This window comes from Crinia signifera, chromosome 2 (assembly GCF_055691185.1).
Source record: "Crinia signifera chromosome 2, ASM5569118v1, whole genome shotgun sequence".
Classification (NCBI taxonomy): domain Eukaryota; kingdom Metazoa; phylum Chordata; class Amphibia; order Anura; family Myobatrachidae; genus Crinia; species Crinia signifera.
In genome coordinates, this window is record NC_139218.1 from 26,386,002 (window position 1) to 26,402,538 (window position 16,537).

The 16,537-nt window shown below is 44.8% G+C and overlaps 1 protein-coding gene across 1 annotated transcript in view; it reads right to left on the reverse strand.

The window, feature by feature from the left end:
- Positions 1-16,537, reverse strand: part of LOC146059526 (glutamate receptor ionotropic, kainate 1-like) — a 225,367-nt gene that overhangs the window by 48,780 nt on the left and 160,050 nt on the right. The window lies entirely within an intron of this gene.

The window sequence follows — 16,537 nt, forward strand, 5'->3', positions numbered from 1 at the left end:
AGCATGACTACTGACATCGGAAAAAGCCGGGCAGCATTTGAGCAGGTGCTCAGAAGCTTCCCGGCATTAGACTGCGCATGTGCAGCCTAATCCCGGCATTGGAACCTCCAATCCCAGGATTGAAATCCCAGCGATTTTGGGGTCAAATCCCGGGATCCCTCCGATCCCAGGATTGGCCACCCTAGTTGCAAGGAATGCACCAAAAAGATGGTTCTTCTGGATTGCCTAGGGATGAGCTGTTTCCAACAATTGTCTGTCATAACCCCCGCTCAAGGAATTGATCACCTAATCTTTTTAAGTGGGTCAACTTGCACAATCGGTGGCTGTCCAAATACTTTTTTTGCCCCACTGTATATATGTATAAGCTAGAATCATTTTTAGAGAGAGATGCAAAAAAAAATCCTTTTGTGTTGGGCTGTGGGGGGGACATTTCCGCCCCGGGCTCCCCTTGGACTAGAACTACAATAACTGACTATTTGGGTGGAATCATATGATGCACACTGTAACTGGAAACATTAAATCCTGCACATCCCCTTTCCCGCAGCCGCTATCTCCTGCCTCAGCTGTCATGGAGTCCCAGCATCAGAATCCGCATGAAATCTATTAGCTGGGATTCTGTTACAGCAGTGAGCATGAAATGATGCACTTTGTCAGAGTACTTCTGTCACACACTGATAGAATCAAAGATTGGACTAATGTGCGCGGGAAACAAACGCTATTCAGCAGGTGTCTTTACATAATGCCTGTCTTATGCAAATGAGCAGAGAATGTGTTATATATGCAAATGAGGAAACTTTATCTCTATAATCTCTAGAAAAGATTTGCTTTGAAATGTTTGTTCTAAACAGTCTAGGTTTTGTTAAAACCCCAGCAGAAAGATGGATGCTCCCCGGCTGCCTTTAGGGATGGCAATCCTGGGCCATTTTTCAATCCCGGGTTTTGAGATTGATAAATGCTCAATACTGGGATTGAAAAAATGGCGGGCAGCAGCACGACTGCATCATCCTAATTTCTCTTCCCCTTGTCCCTATGTCCTTCTCTCTCGTCCCTACAGCCCCCTTCCCTGCTAGTCCTTCTCCACTGCAGCCACCATCCCCAAGTACCAACCTCCAGTTGCTTCATTTCCCTGGAGGGCGTTTATGGGCAAGCTTTGTTGAAGAATGTTGCTGGCAGCGAAGTGTGACGTCAAAGGTCACCCTGCACACAGCCAAGCAGCATTAGCTGTCTGCTGCTGAGTGCTGACTGGCGCGTTCATAGGCGGGCGTTCAAGGATGGACTGTTTTAGACACTGTATCCAACTCGCACTGTATCCCGAACCATTCCTAAACTGCAAAGTGTCCAACCTACTTTATATCCCGTGCTGTATCCAACCTACTCTGTATCCCGCATTGTTTCCAACCCGCACTGTATCCAACCTGCACTGTGTCCAAACCACACTATATCCTGCACTGTATCCCACCCACACTACATTCAGCAATGTATCCAATGCACACTGTCACCGGAACTGTATCTGATACACACTGTATCCTGCACAGTATCTGATGCACACTGTATTCTGCATTGTATCCATGCACACTGTCACCGGCACTGTATCAGATGCACACTGTATATTATACAGTATCTTGCCAACCCTGCCTCCTGCACTGGTTTCAAATTTACACTGTATCCTGCACTGTATCTGACACACACACACTGTAACCCGCACTGTATCTTATCCACACTGTATCCTGCACAGTATCTGATGCACTGTATCCAATGCACACTGTATTCTGCACTGTATCCAACGCACACTGTAACATGCACTGTATCCAACGCACACTGTAACACTGTGTGTGCTGTTGCAGTGCGATGTGACCCTGTGTGCAGCTGCAGTGTGGAATGTTTATTTACACGTGGCACTATGTGGAGCCATGTGGATAATGGACACTAATGTGTGGTGTAATGTGAACTGGTACCAATATGTACCCACCCCCCTTCCCCATGAAGCCATGCCCAGGATGCACTCTCTCTTTTTTGGTATGAGGGGGGTGGGGGGGGGGGGGGGGGGGGGGGACGACGACAGCAATTCACTTTCTGGCACAGGGCACCAAAATACCTTCAATAGTTACAGCATTGCTTAAGAGCATTGGTAGACACTGAGATCAGTGCCAGATTAAGCCTTCAGGGGGCCCGGGGTACTTGTCATTACTGGCCGCAAACTGCATGGGAGAATATTGCACTGTCAAAACACAGAGTAAAGGCAGAATAAACTTGGTCAATCGGTAACTGCGGGGGAGATATATTGAGATATATATATATATATATATATATATATATATACACACACACACATACATATACATACATACCACATGAAAAGCCTGTGTTTGTCCCTCTGCACTTTACTCTGTAGGAGACCTCACAGTCCTAGTGCTGCCTCTGATTAAAAACCCTCCCATGACAAAGCTGCTGCTGCTGCTGTTCTCCATGGGCCTGAGAAGCATGTAATGAGCTCCACCAATCAGAGCTCAGCACAAACCTGAGAGGTTTCACACTTTGCCCTCTGGTGCAAAGTGTCACGGGACTTAGTCAACTCTCAGTAATGCACTGCACACTTGTGCAGTCAGTGTGCCTTGGCTCCCGATGTTCAGCACCATTAATCATTGTCACATTGGCAGATAGGTGAAGCTGCAGCACTACCCCACTCCCATGCACAAAACTTTTAGCTAAAAAAAAATAATTTTTTTTTTTTTTTTAAATACATGCCAACCACAGGGGGCCCCTAGATAGAGGGGGGCCCAGGGGCACTGACCCCTTGTGCCTCCATTATAATCCGGCCCTGACTGAGATAAGAAGACTACTGTTACACAGGCAGTGTTCTCTGCTGCAGGGGGACTAGGGTTTTCTAAGAGTTGACATTAGGTACTGCTGTGCTCAGGTACTTCCAAATCTTGGTGGTTCACTGTCTGCAGTAAATAATCCGGGAGATTTATGTTGCAGGGCAGCAGGAGATAAGGACTTCAAAGGGGACTCTCCTGAAGGTTCTTGGAAGGTAGGCAACTATGATTTACCTCTATTGGTAATTTTTGCAGTAAGTAGCCCAAAGGCCAAAATGCATAATAATATAAGCCCAAACCCAAAACAGAGCTCCATTAAATAAAAGTAAGTGAGAAATTGGGGGCGTCTGTCTTCTATTTAGTCTAAAGCCTTCCCTGCGTGCCTGATGACATCACAGCAAATCGCTGCACACGCCGCTACATTCCTGCATTGTTTAGCATGATAGAGTCCGATGTAAATCAGGATTTCACATATGGCTGAACGGCGCCAATCTGCTAAATGGGCCCCCAGCTGGAAACAGCTGACAGTTATTGATTTCTATAGAACGCTTTGTGACAAATAAATTTGTGTCATTCGAGATTCAATGAATCTAGTCTCCTCTCCGTACATGTTGGGGCCGATTGTATCTAATCCGGAGCCCATGAGCTGCTGCGAGGCATGTATAAACATAAAACAAAATGAAAAGCATTGCTCGCCTCTGTGGGATTCTGAGGATGCAATGCACGTCCTTCACCAAAATTGTATAGGTATGTAGAGTTTAGGGAATCATATATCTCTCTTATCCCAATAATGGTTATTGAGATTGAAATATTATGTAAAATATATTTATTATATCTGGTATTGATATAATAACATATATATTTGACGTCTGCAATTATATTCTAATAGATTTTACAATACAATATGCAGAGTACTTGTCATAATTTGATTCCCCAAATATGAGAGTTCAAGACTTGTAATTTTAGCTCAGAAAGTCTGATATTTATTTACAGGCAAAACAAACCATTACAGAATACATTAACACAGTAATTGATGTATATGCTATTATATATATATTCCTATATACGCCTCCTTGCTTATATTACATGAAATTACATTAAACAATTGACACACTTAGACTGCTACGATACCGACATAAATGACATACTTACAAGTTACATGGGCATAGTGACCAGTGAATACCGATAGCTACCTGTGACCAACACTCCAGCCCATTCCTTCTCAGCCGTCCCTCTGATCTGAACTGACTACTAACTATCCATACCTCCCTTATATTACAGATTCACCCATTGAGTTTGCCTGTTCTCGGGGCATTATTGATATTCCCAGATGTCAAGTTTTATGGTTTTCCTGTTTGTTCAGATGTTCTAGGATGTGGGCATGGTGGGAACTTGTGTTTGATGGCATTTGACATTGTTTGTTCTCTTTGAAGTGCGCCTGGTTTATTCCACCTCTAGGGTGTGACTATAAGCAGTTGTATCTTGTCCTGTAATATAACTAGACAATAGCAGGACATATACAGTCTGTGCTAAATAGTATATCCTTAAATACCCGTTTGTCTTATTGTTCTGTTATTTGCATCCTGGGGTGTGAAGTACATTACTTTGTTTATACTTGGTTAATAAGTATTATGTAACTGGGGGAATCAACACATCTATCTCTGCTAATTAGCATGCCTTAGACATTTTGTCTCCTAAATAAATTCAGTTGCATTTGATATGTTGCAAAGTGGTCCTTCATATTCTTTAGTAAAACAAAAAGCTATACTACGATGTCTAAACATTAAACTCTGATATCCTAATTATTAAGCTATTCCTATTTTTATATACACATACATAATATATACTATGGTTAATAATCACATTACATTAATGGTGGTATAAAACAATATCTATATGCCTATATGGTAACAGTCCCCCGCTTGTGACCATGAGAAATTATTTTGATTGGTCACACAGTAAATTACCATACTTGCTTCATATATATTTCCAAACTTTCTTTTTCAAACTATCCTAAACATAAATTAACCATTGGTATGAAATATCCTTCATTTAATTAACCTATTTTACCCTATAACAACTAAATTTGACCAGGGACAGAGGTTATTTATATTCAGTATTCATGAGGAAAATATTTTCATTGCTACAGACAGTTATATGCCACGCCACGGCTTGCCTTGTCGATGTTGTTTGGTCGATGTGTGAGGACACTTTCCTTGTATTGTTGCTCACAGTGATTTCCTGGCTGAGTGCTGTCACCTGTGTGGGTTGCAGTTCTTGGAGACACTTTACATTTGCAGTATGGTGGACGTAGAAGTAGAATTCTTCATAGACGCTGTTGACTTGCTTGCCATGTTGCCATGTATAGAGGGAATGTGTGTGGCCCTTGGAGTGCTGCGGTCTTGATAAATTTCTTCACCACAGTTTTGCAAAACACGGGGGCCTTTGATAACCCTCATTAATGCAGTCCTTAGCGAGTTTGCTTTGTGCGTCCTTTACGATTATCGCGCTGCAATCATGATAAGTGTCCATGTCTCTCTTTAACCCCAACCTCGTTGTGTTGAACAAAACAGTTTGTGACATTGAATACAGCAGTTGAAACTTTAACCAAGTATTTTTCCTTTAGTTGTTGATAAGAACATTTATCTTCAGGCATTGGCAGGTAAATGTCTGGGGTAGATTCTAAAGGATCCACTCCATTTATACTAAATTTCCTCACTGAATAATAATTTACCATTCAGTCTCTGATCTCTTACCTACCTTCCTATATACTATCTTATCTTAAACTAAAATAACCATACACCAGCTAAATCCAATAACTAACAATAATATTTTGATTTGACATATCTATGAAAACATCCTATCAATACAACAAATGACTATGATTTTGCTTCAAACAAATATTAAATATCTGTTAAGAATGGGTTTGACTATATCTGATTCCTCCCAGTGTTGTGTGATATGCAGCCATGTGCATATACAATAACTACAATATTCATCTATGCTATTATTCATTCTCTTAGACTTGGTTAAGTCTGTATTAAGAGAATGATCCATCCCAACGACTAACAAAACATTTTTCTTTTCCAATTTTATGTAAGGCATACCATTCTTTGTCTGATATTTAAATTAGTTTGAAGCTTTTTAAGAAGGAAGCGTATATATATATAATCAGCATATACTCATAAGAAGAAGAAGAAAAAATATTTACAAGGTATATACAATGACATAAAACAAATGAAGATCATATGCGGTGGGTTGATTGGCGATTAAAAATGTATGTACAAAAGGATTCTGCATGCTTGCAGTGGAATGCACATGGTAAGAGGTGTGTGCATGTGTCCGGAAAACAAACAGTAGTTGCTGTAGTTAAGCCTTTTCCTTCTCTGAAGGACTGAAGAAAGAAAAATAAAATAATAACAAAAAGGTCTTTTGATTTTGTCCATGTGACAGTTTTTGGATTCTCCTTAGGCCACAGATACTGGCTGTGCAGGAGACTGGCTGTTTGCATAATTGCAGCAATAAAAGGGTTAATAGAAGTTGTTCCTTTGTGTGAATTGGAGCTTTGTTTGGGGTTTTGTATCAATTAGTATTGAAGCTGCTGTGTAGAACTTGTAACCTAAAATTGAAACAGAAAGAAATACAATTACTATCATTGTTATTTACATACTGGTGTGACATTGCTGCTATATCTTTTGTGCTATCTACTGGTCCAACATTGCTGGCCATGTTTTCTGGTTTGTACCAATTCTCTCCTCTATGTAATAGGAGGTGTTACTGACAACATAAACTTTGCTGCTGATGTGATGAGGTTACATTTAATCTGGATCTTGTATCCATTTAAACATGTGGCAGTTTCTTACACCACCCAATGACTAGATTTAATCTAAAAAGTAAAAGAACGATACTCCCTGTTGTCATTGCCAGGATGCATCTTTTCTCGATTTGCTTTTGGCGGTCCTGAGAGTTTCTTCAGTCTGGAAACTTGGAGCTTCTGAAAAATATACTTATGGGGCGAAAAACTTGTTAGGCTGTGCCAAATATGCTTGGTATGACTCGGAGCTTCATGTTTGACCAAACCTAAAATAAAATGGTTAGGACTCCAGGACATATAAACATTTTCATCCTGGTGATGCTTTTTAGCATTCCTGTACTTCTGTGTGGTGTTCACAGATTGCCACTCTGCATGTGGTCTCTCTGAGAGATTGTGGACATCACTAGATGTCGCTGGGTGCAGTGTGGGGGAGGCAAAGGTATTGTTACTTTGGGAATTAACATGCACTCCTAAATTCATGCTATTGCTCAGCTCAAACATATTTGTGGCTGAATACATTTGCTCTTTTAACTCTGTGACAACTTTACCTACAACTGGTGTGTGTGTACACAAGGCTATTGTCTGTTCCCCTGAGGGCAACACAAGTTTCTTTGTCACAATGGGGGCTGTGAGAGTGGATTCTGCAGAATCATTCTCCTTCTCAATGTACTGATCTCCCCCCTTAATCAATACAATATTACTTTCTTCATCTATTACAGAGCCCTGATTAGCATCTGTGACCATTTCAGACTTTGTAGTTTCTTTGTGAATGAGCCCCTCTGTGGTCTCATCCCTGCTCCTAACACCTTTGCTGGGTGCTTCTGTGATCCCTTCATGAGAGATCTGGGCAGTTTGTTCACAATCTGCCAGAAAATTTACATTTGTCTCAGAATTCTTCTGAGTACACTTCTTAACCTTTAGGGATTTTAAGAAGGGAATGCACCTTTGCATTCATTTTCAGGCATGCCCTCTTGAGGCATGAACCTGATTTCTCTCTAGATCCTAAAGTAACAGTTTTGGGCATTTTCCTGAATGCCACTGCAACTTTATGTGAATTCAGCATTGCACACGTTTTGCAATGCTATATTTATATTTTGTACACAAGATATCCTCCCAATGAGAGTGTCCGGATTCTCAAAGTTAACTCTAATATCTGGTACTAATTATCATTTATTTGGAAATGCTCATTTCCATTCTATTTTATTCTAGGCCTTACAATTATCATGTGCCTATTTAGTAACATACCCCACTGTGATCTTGCAATGTGTCAGCAGGCTAACCAGCCCTTGTGCTGAGCCTAGTAAATATAGTATTAGTTAAAAATGTTGCTGAATGAGTCCATATTATCAATATCTAAGCGTGCACTCCCAGATAATGGTAACAATGGAATATCAGTTCTGTTCTACCAATACACTATTCTAGGTCTACAAACAATGCAAGATAAAAATACACAATAGTATTACGTTTTCCTAGATACATCCTCACTGTGATTCTGTAGGTTAGGTAGCCAGCTTCACGCATCTGCTACTCCTTATAAATATTATAATCATACAATCAGATACCAAAATGTACAAGTCCCGTCCGTGGTCGCCATTGTAGAGTTTAGGGAATCATATATCTCTCTTATCCCAATAATGGTTATTGAGATTGAAATATTATGTAAAATATATTTATTATATCTGGTATTGATATAATAACATATATATTTGACGTCTGCAATTATATTCTAATAGATTTTACAATACAATATGCAGAGTACTTGTCATAATTTGATTCCCCAAATATGAGAGTTCAAGACTTGTAATTTTAGCTCAGAAAGTCTGATATTTATTTACAGGCAAAACAAACCATTACAGAATACATTAACACAGTAATTGATGTATATGCTATTATATATATATTCCTATATACGCCTCCTTGCTTATATTACATGAAATTACATTAAACAATTGACACACTTAGACTGCTACGATACCGACATAAATGACATACTTACAAGTTACATGGGCATAGTGACCAGTGAATACCGATAGCTACCTGTGACCAACACTCCAGCCCATTCCTTCTCAGCCGTCCCTCTGATCTGAACTGACTACTAACTATCCATACCTCCCTTATATTACAGATTCACCCATTGAGTTTGCCTGTTCTCGGGGCATTATTGATATTCCCAGATGTCAAGTTTTATGGTTTTCCTGTTTGTTCAGATGTTCTAGGATGTGGGCATGGTGGGAACTTGTGTTTGATGGCATTTGACATTGTTTGTTCTCTTTGAAGTGCGCCTGGTTTATTCCACCTCTAGGGTGTGACTATAAGCAGTTGTATCTTGTCCTGTAATATAACTAGACAATAGCAGGACATATACAGTCTGTGCTAAATAGTATATCCTTAAATACCCGTTTGTCTTATTGTTCTGTTATTTGCATCCTGGGGTGTGAAGTACATTACTTTGTTTATACTTGGTTAATAAGTATTATGTAACTGGGGGAATCAACACATCTATCTCTGCTAATTAGCATGCCTTAGACATTTTGTCTCCTAAATAAATTCAGTTGCATTTGATATGTTGCAAAGTGGTCCTTCATATTCTTTAGTAAAACAAAAAGCTATACTACGATGTCTAAACATTAAACTCTGATATCCTAATTATTAAGCTATTCCTATTTTTATATACACATACATAATATATACTATGGTTAATAATCACATTACATTAATGGTGGTATAAAACAATATCTATATGCCTATATGGTAACAGGTAACACAGCAACGGCGGGACTGAGATCATAGTTACCTCCCCTCCTGCATTCTGCAGGAGACTCCCTGAAAAAGCAGCAATCTCCTTGTCTCCCTCATTAGTCTAGCAATCTCCCTCATGTCACCTAGCCCACATTACACTGTTACATCATAGTAACCTCCCCTCCTGCATTCTGCAGGAGACTCCCTGACATAGCAGCAATCTCCCTCTCTCCCTCATTAGTCTAGAAATCTCCCTCATGTCACCTAGCCCACATTTCACTGTTACATCATAGTTACCTCCCCTCCTGCATTCTGCAGGAGACTCCCTGACATAGCAGCAATCTCCCTCTCTCCCTCATTAGTCTAGCAATCTCCCTCATATCACCTAGCCCACATTACATTGTTACATCATAGTTACCTCCTGTACTGCATTCTGCAGGAGACTCCCTGACATAGCAGCAATCTCCCTCTCTCCCTGATTAGTCTAGCAATATCCCTCATGTCACCTAGCCCACATTACACTGTTACATCATAGTTACCTCCCCTCCTGCATTCTGCAGGAGACTCCCTGACATAGCAGCAATCTCCCTCTCTCCCTGATTAGTCTAGCAATCTCCCTCATGTCACCTAGCCCACATTACACTGGCCCTTATTCTGATCGGTGCGGAAATATCCGCGTGCGTTCGGGCCGCCGATGTTTTGTGTCTGCGCATGTGCAGAGGCGTCTCTGCGCATGTGCGAGCGGGGCGTACGGCAAAATCCCGCATGAAATGTGAACACTCCGAATAGGGGGTGGAGAGGGGCGTGAAGGGCTATTTGGGCTCATTACCATATGCATACGCCCCGCGTTTCATGGGAGTTCCCATGAAAACGCTGGGCGTACGTATGGTAATGCAGTCGTGACGCACGTGTAGGGGGCGGACATATGACATCGCCGGATGTCAGCTGGCCGCCCAGATCCCTGCTTTTGCACGGAGAAATGTCCGTGTGGTCTGAGGTTGCGGGTGCTGGTGGAGCACTCGGTCCTGCATTCGATGGTCTGCGACCATCGAATGATGGGGAGGTTCCGTGAGATGGAGGAGGCATATTCCGTGTAAAATACACGTGCGGTCCGTTCGGACAGCTTCTTACCTCATACGGACGGAGTTGGCGATCCGTATGGAAGGCGGGGTTTCGCACGCACGGTCCTGGCCGCATAACCGGCTCTGGCCGCACCGATCAGAATAAGGGCCACTGTTACATCATAGTTACCTCCCCTCCTGCATTCTGCAGGAGACTCCCTGACATAGCAGCAATCTCCCTCTCTCCCTGATTAGTCTAGCAATCTCCCTCATGTCACCTAGCCCACATTACACTGTTACATCATAGTTACCTCCCCTCCTGCATTCTGCAGGAGACTCCCTGACATAGCAGCAATCTCCCTCTCTCCCTGATTAGTCTAGCAATCTCCCTCATGTCACCTAGCCCACATTACACTGTTACATCATAGTTACCTCCCCTCCTGCATTCTGCAGGAGACTCCCTGACATAGCAGCAATCTGCAATCAGTATTTCAGAGTGAGAAGGATTTGGGATGGGGCACAGGGGATACGGTCTTCAGGATGACCCTATGAAGGTCGACAATGGCTATGGTCAGAAGGGTGGGAAGGTTGACACAAGCATTAGGTCAACAATGGGAAGGTTGACAGTGAAAAGGTCGACATGAGTTTTCACAGGTTTTTTTTGAGCCAACATGTGCCGACAGGAGGTATTTTATGCCCTACCATCCACTACAGCGCAGTGGGACAATAAAATAGTGTGCCGAGCGCAGCGAGCCATGCGAGGGGGCGCGGTGCACTCAGGCGGTCAAGACTAGGTCAACATCTGTGGCAAAAATGTGATAAAAGCTCATGTCGACGTTGTGACTTTCGACATTCCCATTCTAGACCTAATGCTTGTGTCGACCTTAGCGATGTTGACCAATTACAGGTGTGGACGTAAGCCCAGTCGACTTTCAGTGGTCAACCTAATGCATGTCGATCTTCATGCAGATGACCCATACCCGGTGCATACCAGGGTCTACCGCTCCATGACACTGGATAGCATACCTCCCAACTGCCCCACTTTTCACTGGAACGTCCTGGTCTTTGGGGACGGGCGCCAGTGTACGATGGCGGGGGGGGGGGGGGCAGGGCAGTTGGGAGTCCTCTCTGTCACACAGTGAATCAATGCATGCGCACAGCAACTATACCCGCAATCAGTGGGGCTGGCCAGCAGCCTACAGAGCCATGCCCCCACAGTGGTAGGCCGCGCCCTCTTGTCACTAAGCCATGCCCCCTAATTTCAGCTACAGCACGGGGGGGGGAGGGAAACTTCTTTGTCCGCCGCCCCGCCACGCTTCGGTCTGCTCGGTGGTGTGGTGATGTCATCTGCATCAGCGTCCGCAGCCTGGTCACAGCAAACGGTGCAGCATAGCCCAAAACAAATATGGCCGCCGCATACGTGCATATAATATATGCATATATGTGGCGGCCATATTTGTTTTGGGCAATGCTGCCGTTTGTGACCAGGCTGCGGCCGCTTGCACCTAGGATGACACCAGCCCCGGAGGCACGATCTGCGGCCCTGCCAGTGAGGAATCTGGACCGGCCCACCGTAAATGGCCCAGTTTCCCAGTGGGCCAATCCGCCTCTGCACCCAGGTGCAGGCTGCACCCCGTACCCCTTACACCACAAAAGTGGGCTGTCCGGGAGAGCGATGCCGCAATTCGTGCCATCGTAGCCAAAAATCATAGACATTATCTGCTAAGGGCAACATCACCTCTTTGCATTTGTTAGAAGCTTTAGTGAATTTATCTCCGGGACTCTTCTTCCGTAACACTCTCATGAACAAGCTGCCCGCGAATGACCCAGATAAGACTTAAGATAATGATTATCCATCATTTGTCCCATTGTAACAAAGGCACAAGAGCAAGTTCTGTTCTCTATTCTTTTTTTTCTGTAAATAAAACTAAGCGCGCTCGTCTTTTTCCGTTGTCATGTTCCTAACGTCAGCTGAAAGTTGTTCTGTCGGGAGGATACAATTATGTAGCTGAGCCATATATAAACTAAATTAACATGTCAATAGAGAACCATGGCAGAACTTGCTGAGCCCAAAATAGCGCCAGTGAACACCTGGACCAGAGACAAAGCCGGGGTATTTTCAGGCTTTACGGCGTAGTATTTTATCAGGATGGAAAAGATAAAATAATCGAGCTGGTTCAGCAGATTCGCAGCAAGAACCTATATGCCAGCAATAAGCTGCGAGGTCCCCATCTGTAACGCAGTGAATAATTAGCAGGATTAAACGTGGATTCATAATGTGAAAAATTCACCCTTTAATTTCTGTTCACAGATTGCGTATGATGCACATACATGACAGGGTATTGTCAACTCGCTGTGACCATTTTCCCCACCCCCTTTTCCCCAAATAAGACTCCACTCCTTCATGTTGGATGAAATTGGCCACAGCAGCCATCTTTATTAAAACAATAAAATACTAACAATAACAGTTTTTTAAACCATGATCCCCACATAACCCGCCAAAGGTGATCCTCGAGGCCCAAAACCCCTAAAAACCGGCATACATATCAGAGCACTCCCCTCACACTTTTTTACCCCCAGCCGATGACGCAGGCTCGAGGGCACCGATCTGCATAGACCCCGTGCTCATTATCAATGTATCCATATAGCCTCACCCCGAGGAGTCCAGCCCCCGCCATGGGGCCCTCCCCTCCACAAAGCCAAGCCTCCATGACCACCAACCTCGAGGATCCCCTCCGCCATAACGCATGGGGTTAACCCCTTAACCCCCTGCGTACCCGCCACAAAGCCACAGCCACTTCTACCCCATCTTGTATCGCCAGAGCCCATAGATCCATGCCCACCGCGTTCAAGTGGACCCCATCTCCCCTCCAAAATGTGCCCGACCCAGATTCCAGCTCTAAGTGACGCACCATCACTCCCCCATTCCTAGCCACAAATTTTCCAATAGCTCTGTTGACCTTGATCCTGGCCTTATTGATCCTTTCTACTGAACGCGCCTCCCTCCAAACCTTCCGGGGCACTATATCTGACCAGACGGTAATCACATCTGGAAATAACGCCCAGAGGCGTAATAAATCGAACTTAATGTCACAAATTAACTCACGGAAAGGCCTAACCCCCAAATCATTACCCCCAACATGTAACACCAAGATCTCGGGGGGCCTGTCCAGCCTTACGAAGCGATGGAACTCCGGCAGTACCCCACTCCACACCATGCCACGCTTCCCCAGCCAGCAGACTTCGAATTCCCGACCATCCAAGCCCAATCGTCGTCCGTTCGGTCGCATTCCGGCTCTGACGGCACCCCAAAAGATGTATGAGTGTCCCATAATCCAGATGAGACACGAAGGCTGCCCTAAACAACAAAGAAAAACAAAACGAACAAACTCCCAGTCAGCAGCTCACTGAACATTATAACATACCTACCCTCACATATGACTTGAAATGAGCCGAATCCCACCTGCCAATCTTCTTGATTAAAGCCTCCCCAAAACCTAAGCGTGCCGCCTCTGTCGCTGCCCCGATCCTGAACGAGTGCCCCGCATACTCCTGCTCTCTCAGGCCCAGCAACCGCAGCCCCTTCCTAAAAACGCTAACAAATTGGAAACGGGACAAAAAGGACCCATCAGCATGCACTAACAATGGGTCTCGCTGCTGCCCCCCTGTAAACCTGCATTCTTTGAAAACTCTGAGGAATTCCACTGGGCACATAGAAGAACCCCTTACCTCAAATAGCACAACCCGCTTTCCCCTTCCCATTTGGTCTGTTTTTGACCGACACAACACAAATTCCATCCTATCCGAAAATAAAACCACCTCCTCGTATCTAAGGCCCCCCGGTACAACAACGCTTGGACTAACCAATTCCCCCAACCTCAATGCCCCAAAAAACGCAAGGGAAAATGCCAATCGGAACAGGCTGATTTCGTAAACAGATCGGCAGACTGACCCCAACTGCACCCCCAAATCCTGCAATAATTTAAAAGAAACCGGCCTCCTCTTATCCTGTACTGCATGACCCCTTCTTAAGTGCCCGTGATACCAAGAAGCTCTTTGTGACGTCTGGCTTCGCACTAGCCCGAAAACCGAATGCCAAACCTGCCATGCACCTCCCAATTTTTGCTACAGACCACCCCAGCTCTTTACAATGACCGATGTATAGCAACACCCTGATCTCATCCTCTCCCTCCGGCAGGCCCACTGATCTGCACCACTCATTCCAGCGCTGCCACTCCTGGCAGTAAGCCGCCCACGTGCCGGGTGCGAGGGAATCCCTGATGAGCTGATCCGCTATTCTTCCAGCAGCTCCCAAAGGTGCCTCGGGCAATCGACCCCATCTTGATCCGCTCCCGGCGCCAGCTCCCTGAATCGATCCCACTGCCAACGAGACAAGGAGTCCGCTATACAATTGGCCACTCCAGGAACATGCCGTGCCACCACCCAAGCATTCAAGGCTAAACACTCTAACACCAACCGTTGTAGTACCTTAACCACCGGAGGAGATGATGCCGACAAATGATTAACTGCTTCCACCACGCTCATATTATCACAATGGAAGCAAATTTTTCTGTCCTGAAATAATGGCCCCCAAATCACCACCGCTACCAGTATGGGAAACAGTTCTAACAACGCTAGGTTATGCACCCAGCCCCGACTGACCCATGACTCTGGCCATTTTCCTGCACTCCAGTGGCCCTGAAAATAGGCCCCGTAACCAACGCTCCCGGCCACGTCAGTAAACAGATCTATGTCCAATGCCACCACCGCGTCTGACATCCACATGGCCCTGCCATTGAACGACTCCAAAAAATCTGCCCACACCTTAAGGTCATCCCGCAACTCCCTCCCTAATCTGATAAAATGATGAGGGGAAGTAACTCCGGCCGTCGCCCCTGCCAAGCGCCTGCTGAAAATCCTGCCCATACGGATGATACGACAGGCAAAGTTTAATTTGCCCAACAAAGACTGCAGTTCCCTCAACTTAATTTTCTTTAATCTCACCGCCCTCCCAACTTCCGCCTTGAGCGAAGCTAACTTGTCTGCCGGTAAACGACATTCCATCAACACAGTGTCAATAGTAATTCCCAGGAAACTAATCACTGACGCCGGCCCCTCTGTTTTTTCAGGAGCCAACGGCACTCCAAAGTCTGCTGCCACTCGTTCGATGGTGCACAGCAACAGTGCACAGACCTTGCCGTCCCCCGGGCCAATGCACAAAAAATCATCCAAATAATGGATAATTGAACCGCACCCTGACACATCCCTAACCACCCATTCCAAAAAGGAACTAAACGCCTCAAAGTAGGCACACGACAGGGAGCACCCCATTGGAAGGCAACGATCAACAAAGTAACCCCCATCCCAAAAGCAACCTAACACTCGATGGGTGAACTGGCAACAACCAAAAAGCAGCTTCTATGTCTGTCTTTGCCAATAGAGCCCCCTTACCAAAACGCTTCACCCATTGCACAGCTGCATCAAATGACGTATAAACCACAGAAAAAATTTCGGGATCAATACCGTCATTGACCGACGCCCCCTTCGGAAATGATAGATGATGAATGAGGCGAAATTTATTCGCCTCTTTTTTGGGCACAACCCCCAATGGTGACACTACCAAATCCGCCATTGGCGGCGATGAAAAAGGACCAGACATTCTCCCCAACTGCACCTCTTTTGCCAATTTTTCCCCCACTATCACAGGGTGCTCCCTAGCTGATTTTAAGTTCCCCTTAAAAACCCCTGTCGCCGCAACCTCCGAAGGGATTTTAAACCCGTCCTGAAACCCCTCTTCCAAAAGTACCGCCGCCTGCCTGTTTGGGTATCAATGCAGATAACCCAGCATCCTTTCCAAGCGTACTGGAGTCACCCCCTTTTGAAGAGGACTCGCGCGATTTACCTCTGAAACACTTGTTTGCTCCATGAGTACCCCCGCATAAGGAGCACTCGTGCTTAAACTTGCACTTTGCTCCAAAGCGACACGTTCCTTCATTGAATGCGAAACACAGGCCCTTTTGTATGGCCGTGTTATTGACCCCTTCTCTTGCTCCCCCCCTGTCCCCCCGAAAGGGCTGCCCCAACCTATTTGGTGCTGTCACCTTTAA